This window comes from Lineus longissimus, chromosome 3 (genome assembly GCF_910592395.1).
Source record: "Lineus longissimus chromosome 3, tnLinLong1.2, whole genome shotgun sequence".
In the NCBI taxonomy this organism is placed as follows: Eukaryota; Metazoa; Nemertea; class Pilidiophora; order Heteronemertea; family Lineidae; genus Lineus; species Lineus longissimus.
In genome coordinates, this window is record NC_088310.1 from 2457423 (window position 1) to 2466160 (window position 8738).

The following is an 8738-nucleotide window of genomic DNA, read 5'->3' on the forward strand; positions in this document are numbered from 1 at the left end:
AATGGAGACATGACCGAGCTGTACAAACTAAAAGCACCTTTAGCAGTGGCTGATGATAAAAGACTGTAGTTACATTGTTTTTATTCATCAACACTGGACCAAATGACAAAGAATGAAGGAGGTAATGAGATGAAATCAATCGTATAGAGCATCGCCTACTATAATGGACATAGAGCAGGAATAGTTTCTAGCCCATGTCCTTCGGCAAGAAGGTCCTCTAGAATCACATTTATCTGTAAATCATTGGGTTTATGAGGCTGGGCTACTTCGTAGAAATGGCAAGGCCTGTGCATTCCAGTTTCAAGTTCAACTTCCTTGCCCTTGGGTGTATCACTAAAAAAAGCAGCCTGACTGCCTTTGGAGTTGGGGTAAGGCTGTTTTCAAAAATAACCATGTTAGAAGACAAGAAGTATTTAACCTTTCCCTACTGAGTTGCATAGGGGCACATAAAACCTGCAACACATGGAACCCCGAACCATTTAGAATTAGGGACATGCAGAGCCCATCCAAAAATTTCCCTCCAGTCAACCAAGGCTTTGCCAATCTAGGAATATTTTCTTTCCAAGATCAACGCCTCTGTAACAATCCAAATACAGTGTATTGATTTATTACCGGCTAGATCTTGAAGTATGAATGAACCCCACACACGATCAATACAGACTCAGTGGATGAAGGAAACATCTAGTAATCACATTGCATTCTCACTAATCGTCTCAAATGAACAGATATATGACATTTTTAGTCGGGTTGCAAAAAAAATGGAATATTCATTTTCCTGAAACAGTGATGTCATGAATGCAAGATTGTGAAGAACATGCGTGAATTAAGCGTAATGCAATCAATATAGAATCCGTTTATAAAATATATTGAAGGAAATATGGAGAAACATGGTGCACATGTTCACACTAAAGGGCACAACCAGGGGGATGACACTGTCAAGGGGGCTAAGTGATCAAAGGACAATCCTTGGATTGTGATGGCATCAAAAATTACCATGAATGGGAATTTCCTGAATCAAAAAGTCAAAGCCTGTAATGGTCATATAATCAAAATTGCCTATAATACATAATTATACATGGAGCTGTATGATCGCCAATATGATGTGTTGTGTTGTGAGCAGCTCACATGTAACAATATTAATAACAGGCCTAATCCATTTCTTACACAAAATCTCTGTCATTGTTGTCCAACTGCCATGGAAGAGGGATTACTCATAATCTACATGTATTTCCCAATGAATCACCTCCACCATCTGAAACTGATCCTGCATGAGGACCTCATCAATCAATCAATGTGGGTAATTGTCAGTAATGTCACAGTTCACTGATTACACTTCAAAACAGACAGGTTTTGGTTGAAAACATGAACAATTTAGATGTTATATAACTTATAAAAACTCTTTTTGATGTTCCATTAAAAGGGAATTGAAACCCCTTTTTTCCCTGTCTTTGGGTACGGTATGGAAATATGTGCCGAGATAGAGGGGTATGGACGAGAGGAGTCCTTACCGGTGGTCAAAGTAGATCATCCGATGTGTCTACACTACAGACGACATGTTACTTGATACCGCAACGTCATTGAAACGTTGTGCATATTATCGAAACTTTTTAAAGAAAATAAACGTCACGACATAAACAGTGATAATTATGACGTTTGTTACCATGACTACAGTTTATACAGGCGCATGAAAATACCCAGGGATTCTGCTATCTTCTGATGTATGCCTGTGGTTTCTTAACACCAAAAGGTTTTATATCACCATGTCCATACGCCTGTGTAATTGATGATGGTAAAATGACATGCAATCGACGTACAAAATATTCAGTCCTTCCAGCGCCAGTCATGCAGTAGTGTGTACAGTGTACATGTTGCAAGCATGCAATGTACAGTGGAAGAAGTGTTTTCATGGTTTTAGGAATCTGACATTTGGCAAACATTCACTGCATACGACCATCTGTGGCAACAAAATCCCTGTATATGATATTCCACATTTAGCTTATTGTTATAAGATTTGTTTGAAACTAATGATACCCACCTTTGTTGATATCTGTCTAACAAATTGGCCTTTTATTTGTGAGAAAGAAGGTAAAAAATAAAAGTGTCTTCCGCCTGCAATTTCCCTGAAGTTCCGATGTTCACCAATTTGTGGGGGAAATCAAACATGGCCGTTCTTCGATGCAAATGACGTCACGGTGTGGAATTCCGTTCATTATCATGTCAGTGTATCTATTTTAAAATCATACTCACGTGTTGTTGTTTACGTTTTGGACACGTTTTTTCGGTGTTCAGAAGGTTTGACGTGGGCTTGTGAATTGGAAATTAATATCAATTTCCGTTTCTTTTACATATGCTCATGTTTATGCTTATAGACTAATCTTTGCTTATTAGCATGTCTTGACTTTGGGGTATAAGGCCATGGGAATGATTTATCCGGTTTTGTCTCATCTTTCTCATCAGGTTGTCAGCACGGTGGAGCAGCCAGGACTCAGGATTCGGCCTGGCTGTGACTGTCTCATCTCCTTACCATGTTGACAACTTGGCAGAGCAGCCAAGACTGATTCGGCCTGGCTGTTACTGTCTCATCTCTCATCATGTTGTCAACACGGTGGATCAGCCAGGACTGATTCGGCCTGGCTGTGACTGCCTCATCTCTCTCACCATGTAGACAACTTAGCAGAGCAGCCAGTGGCCTGGCTGTGACTGTCTTATCTCTGTCCCATCTCGGCTTAACGCCAACTCGGCCTACCAACTCGGCCTCGGCCCGGACCAACTCGGCCTGGGTAAAAAACCAACTCGGCCTGGGTTTACATTTTTGATTTTTTGGTTTAATTTCTTCTTATATGGGAATATCAGTTGCACTCGTTTAGTTACACTGATTCCAGGTTTTCGAGCACTCCAGGGAATGGTTTGACTATCAGTCGGCGAAGCTTTCTAAATGCAATTGCCCTGTGTATCCGCACTTTCGGCTTCCAAAAGAATCGACTCGAATCTTAATTCAAATCTGCCATTGCCGACATCATTGGCGCCAAAAACTATTTCTTTTGACCCTGTTGACCTCGCTTCTAAAAATTTTGTTTTTAAACCATTCAAACATTTAAATCAACTGCAAACATTTTCAATAAAATCACCGAGCTATATATATACGATATATTGAGAAATATCTATAGTAATATTGTGTTATACGGTTACCTTGGAACTATTTGCACCCAATTACTCTTCCGCCAGCGTGACCTAGCCACAATCATGGCGCGTACCCTAAGGCCTGTCTTCAGATTGCCGAATATCTCACGTCAAACATGAACGCCCTGATAGCTCAGCGGCTAGAGCGCTGCGCTTTAGATTGGGTGGTCACAGGTTCGAACCCCGGCGAATGTATTTTTTCGTTTTTTTAAAAGGTCTTCTTTCCATTTTTCATCCATGAACGTTTATCAGGCCCGGATTCGAATTAGATTCAAACCCTGGCGAATCTTATATGGTTTTCTTTAAAAAGCTTTCTTTCTACTTTCATCCATGAACGTTTATCAGGCGCGTATCCAAGGGGGTGCACCAGAGGCACGCCCCCTAATTGATATAGAATCTTTGAAATTGACCATGAAAGTTTGGAACACACCTGTAGTGCAGCAATTTTGATGAGAAATGCAGTGCACGCTCCCTTTTCTTCCAGTTCCTGGATCCGCTAGCGCTCTTAGACCATCATCATTATTATCATTATCAATATTATCATGAAGAAAACCCCTTCACCCGCGAACTTTTCAAGCTGAAGTACACACTGATTCCAGGTTTTCGAGCACTCCAGGGAATGGTTTGACTATCAGTCGGCGAAGCTTTCTAAATGCAATTGCCCTGTGCATCCGCACTTTCGGCTTCCAAAAGAATCGACTCGAATCTTAATTCAAATCTGCCATTGCCGACATCATTGGCGCCAAAAACTATTTCTTTTGACCCTGTTGACCTCGCTTCTAAAATTTTGTTTTTAAACCATTCAAACATTTAAATCAACTGCAAACATTTTCAATAAAATCACCGAGCTATATATATACGATATATTGAGAAATATCTATAGTAATATTGTGTTATACGGTTACCTTGGAACTATTTGCACCCAATTACTCTTCCGCCAGCGTGACCTAGCCACAATCATGGCGCGTACCCTAAGGCCTGTCTTCAGATTGCCGAATATCTCACGTGAAACATGAACGCCCTGATAGCTCAGCGGCTAGAGCGCTGCGCTTTAGATTGGGTGGTCACAGGTTCGAACCCCGGCGAATGTATTTTTTCGTTTTTTTAAAAGGTCTTCTTTCCATTTTTCATCCATGAACGTTTATCAGGCCCGGATTCGAATTAGATTCAAACCCTGGCGAATCTTATATGGTTTTCTTTAAAAAGCTTTCTTTCTACTTTCATCCATGAACGTTTATCAGGCGCGTATCCAAGGGGGTGCACCAGAGGCACGCCCCCTAATTGATATAGAATCTTTGAAATTGACCATGAAAGTTTGGAACACACCTGTAGTGCAGCAATTTTGATGAGAAATGCAGTGCACGCTCCCTTTTCTTCCAGTTCCTGGATCCGCTAGCGCTCTTAGACCATCATCATTATTATCATTATCAATATTATCATGAAGAAAACCCCTTCACCCGCGAACTTTTCAAGCTGAAGTACACACTGATTCCAGGTTTTCGAGCACTCCAGGGAATGGTTTGACTATCAGTCGGCGAAGCTTTCTAAATGCAATTGCCCTGTGCATCCGCACTTTCGGCTTCCAAAATAATCGACTCGAATCTTAATTCAAATCTGCCATTGCCGACATCATTGGCGCCAAAAACTATTTCTTTTGACCCTGTTGACCTCGCTTCTAAAAATTTTGTTTTTAAACCATTCAAACATTTAAATCAACTGCAAACATTTTCAATAAAATCACCGAGCTATATATATACGATATATTGAGAAATATCTATAGTAATATTGTGTTATACGGTTACCTTGGAACTATTTGCACCCAATTACTCTTCCGCCAGCGTGACCTAGCCACAATCATGGCGCGTACCCTAAGGCCTGTCTTCAGATTGCCGAATATCTCACGTCAAACATGAACGCCCTGATAGCTCAGCGGCTAGAGCGCTGCGCTTTAGATTGGGTGGTCACAGGTTCGAACCCCGGCGAATGTATTTTTTCGTTTTTTTAAAAGGTCTTCTTTCCATTTTTCATCCATGAACGTTTATCAGGCCCGGATTCGAATTAGATTCAAACCCTGGCGAATCTTATATGGTTTTCTTTAAAAAGCTTTCTTTCTACTTTCATCCATGAACGTTTATCAGGCGCGTATCCAAGGGGGTGCACCAGAGGCACGCCCCCTAATTGATATAGAATCTTTGAAATTGACCATGAAAGTTTGGAACACACCTGTAGTGCAGCAATTTTGATGAGAAATGCAGTGCACGCTCCCTTTTCTTCCAGTTCCTGGATCCGCTAGCGCTCTTAGACCATCATCATTATTATCATTATCAATATTATCATGAAGAAAACCCCTTCACCCGCGAACTTTTCAAGCTGAAGTACACACTGATTCCAGGTTTTCGAGCACTCCAGGGAATGGTTTGACTATCAGTCGGCGAAGCTTTCTAAATGCAATTGCCCTGTGCATCCGCACTTTCGGCTTCCAAAAGAATCGACTCGAATCTTAATTCAAATCTGCCATTGCCGACATCATTGGCGCCAAAAACTATTTCTTTTGACCCTGTTGACCTCGCTTCTAAAAATTTTGTTTTTAAACCATTCAAACATTTAAATCAACTGCAAACATTTTCAATAAAATCACCGAGCAATATATATACGATATATTGAGAAATATACGGTTACCTTGGAACTATTTGCACCCAATTACTCTTCCGCCAGCGTGACCTAGCCACAATCATGGCGCGTACCCTAAGGCCTGTCTTCAGATTGCCGAATATCTCACGTCAAACATGAACGCCCTGATAGCTCAGCGGCTAGAGCGCTGCGCTTTAGATTGGGTGGTCACAGGTTCGAACCCCGGCGAATGTATTTTTTCGTTTTTTTAAAAGGTCTTCTTTCCATTTTTCATCCATGAACGTTTATCAGGCCCGGATTCGAATTAGATTCAAACCCTGGCGAATCTTATATGGTTTTCTTTAAAAAGCTTTCCTTCTACTTTCATCCATGAACGTTTATCAGGCGCGTATCCAAGGGGGTGCACCAGAGGCACGCCCCCTAATTGATATAGAATCTTTGAAATTGACCATGAAAGTTTGGAACACACCTGTAGTGCAGCAATTTTGATGAGAAATGCAGTGCACGCTCCCTTTTCTTCCAGTTCCTGGATCCGCTAGCGCTCTTAGACCATCATCATTATTATCATTATCAATATTATCATGAAGAAAACCCCTTCACCCGCGAACTTTTCAAGCTGAAGTACACACTGATTCCAGGTTTTCGAGCACTCCAGGGAATGGTTTGACTATCAGTCGGCGAAGCTTTCTAAATGCAATTGCCCTGTGCATCCGCACTTTCGGCTTCCAAAAGAATCGACTCGAATCTTAATTCAAATCTGCCATTGCCGACATCATTGGCGCCAAAAACTATTTCTTTTGACCCTGTTGACCTCGCTTCTAAAATTTTGTTTTTAAACCATTCAAACATTTAAATCAACTGCAAACATTTTCAATAAAATCACCGAGCTATATATATACGATATATTGAGAAATATCTATAGTAATATTGTGTTATACGGTTACCTTGGAACTATTTGCACCCAATTACTCTTCCGCCAGCGTGACCTAGCCACAATCATGGCGCGTACCCTATAAGGCCTGTCTTCAGATTGCCGAATATCTCACGTCAAACATGAACGCCCTGATAGCTCAGCGGCTAGAGCGCTGCGCTTTAGATTGGGTGGTCACAGGTTCGAACCCCGGCGAATGTATTTTTTCGTTTTTTTAAAAGGTCTTCTTTCCATTTTTCATCCATGAACGTTTATCAGGCCCGGATTCGAATTAGATTCAAACCCTGGCGAATCTTATATGGTTTTCTTTAAAAAGCTTTCTTTCTACTTTCATCCATGAACGTTTATCAGGCGCGTATCCAAGGGGGTGCACCAGAGGCACGCCCCCTAATTGATATAGAATCTTTGAAATTGACCATGAAAGTTTGGAACACACCTGTAGTGCAGCAATTTTGATGAGAAATGCAGTGCACGCTCCCTTTTCTTCCAGTTCCTGGATCCGCTAGCGCTCTTAGACCATCATCATTATTATCATTATCAATATTATCATGAAGAAAACCCCTTCACCCGCGAACTTTTCAAGCTGAAGTACACACTGATTCCAGGTTTTCGAGCACTCCAGGGAATGGTTTGACTATCAGTCGGCGAAGCTTTCTAAATGCAATTGCCCTGTGCATCCGCACTTTCGGCTTCCAAAATAATCGACTCGAATCTTAATTCAAATCTGCCATTGCCGACATCATTGGCGCCAAAAACTATTTCTTTTGACCCTGTTGACCTCGCTTCTAAAAATTTTGTTTTTAAACCATTCAAACATTTAAATCAACTGCAAACATTTTCAATAAAATCACCGAGCTATATATATACGATATATTGAGAAATATCTATAGTAATATTGTGTTATACGGTTACCTTGGAACTATTTGCACCCAATTACTCTTCCGCCAGCATGACCTAGCCACAATCATGGCGCGTACCCTAAGGCCTGTCTTCAGATTGCCGAATATCTCACGTCAAACATGAACGCCCTGATAGCTCAGCGGCTAGAGCGCTGCGCTTTAGATTGGGTGGTCACAGGTTCGAACCCCGGCGAATGTATTTTTTCGTTTTTTTAAAAGGTCTTCTTTCCATTTTTCATCCATGAACGTTTATCAGGCCCGGATTCGAATTAGATTCAAACCCTGGCGAATCTTATATGGTTTTCTTTAAAAAGCTTTCTTTCTACTTTCATCCATGAACGTTTATCAGGCGCGTATCCAAGGGGGTGCACCAGAGGCACGCCCCCTAATTGATATAGAATCTTTGAAATTGACCATGAAAGTTTGGAACACACCTGTAGTGCAGCAATTTTGATGAGAAATGCAGTGCACGCTCCCTTTTCTTCCAGTTCCTGGATCCGCTAGCGCTCTTAGACCATCATCATTATTATCATTATCAATATTATCATGAAGAAAACCCCTTCACCCGCGAACTTTTCAAGCTGAAGTACACACTGATTCCAGGTTTTCGAGCACTCCAGGGAATGGTTTGACTATCAGTCGGCGAAGCTTTCTAAATGCAATTGCCCTGTGCATCCGCACTTTCGGCTTCCAAAAGAATCGACTCGAATCTTAATTCAAATCTGCCATTGCCGACATCATTGGCGCCAAAAACTATTTCTTTTGACCCTGTTGACCTCGCTTCTAAAAATTTTGTTTTTAAACCATTCAAACATTTAAATCAACCGCAAACATTTTCAATAAAATCACCGAGCTATATATATACGATATATTGAGAAATATCTATAGTAATATTGTGTTATACGGTTACCTTGGAACTATTTGCACCCAATTACTCTTCCGCCAGCGTGACCTAGCCACAATCATGGCGCGTACCCTAAGGCCTGTCTTCAGATTGCCGAATATCTCACGTCAAACATGAACGCCCTGATAGCTCAGCGGCTAGAGCGCTGCGCTTTAGATTGGGTGGTCACAGGTTCGAACCCCGGCGAATGTAT

General features: G+C 41.3%; 1 protein-coding gene across 7 annotated transcripts in view; it reads right to left on the reverse strand.

Annotated features, from left to right (window-relative positions):
• LOC135485357 (synaptosomal-associated protein 25-like) overlaps positions 1-2162 on the reverse strand; it is a 54653-nt gene extending 52491 nt beyond the window's left edge. For all 7 annotated transcript variants that reach the window (XM_064767281.1, XM_064767280.1, XM_064767278.1 and 4 more), the window contains exon 1: positions 2036-2162. The gene's annotated coding sequence lies outside the window, so the exon portion shown is untranslated. The remainder of the gene's footprint in view (positions 1-2035) is intronic.
• Positions 2163-8738: the final 6576 nt, after the last annotated feature.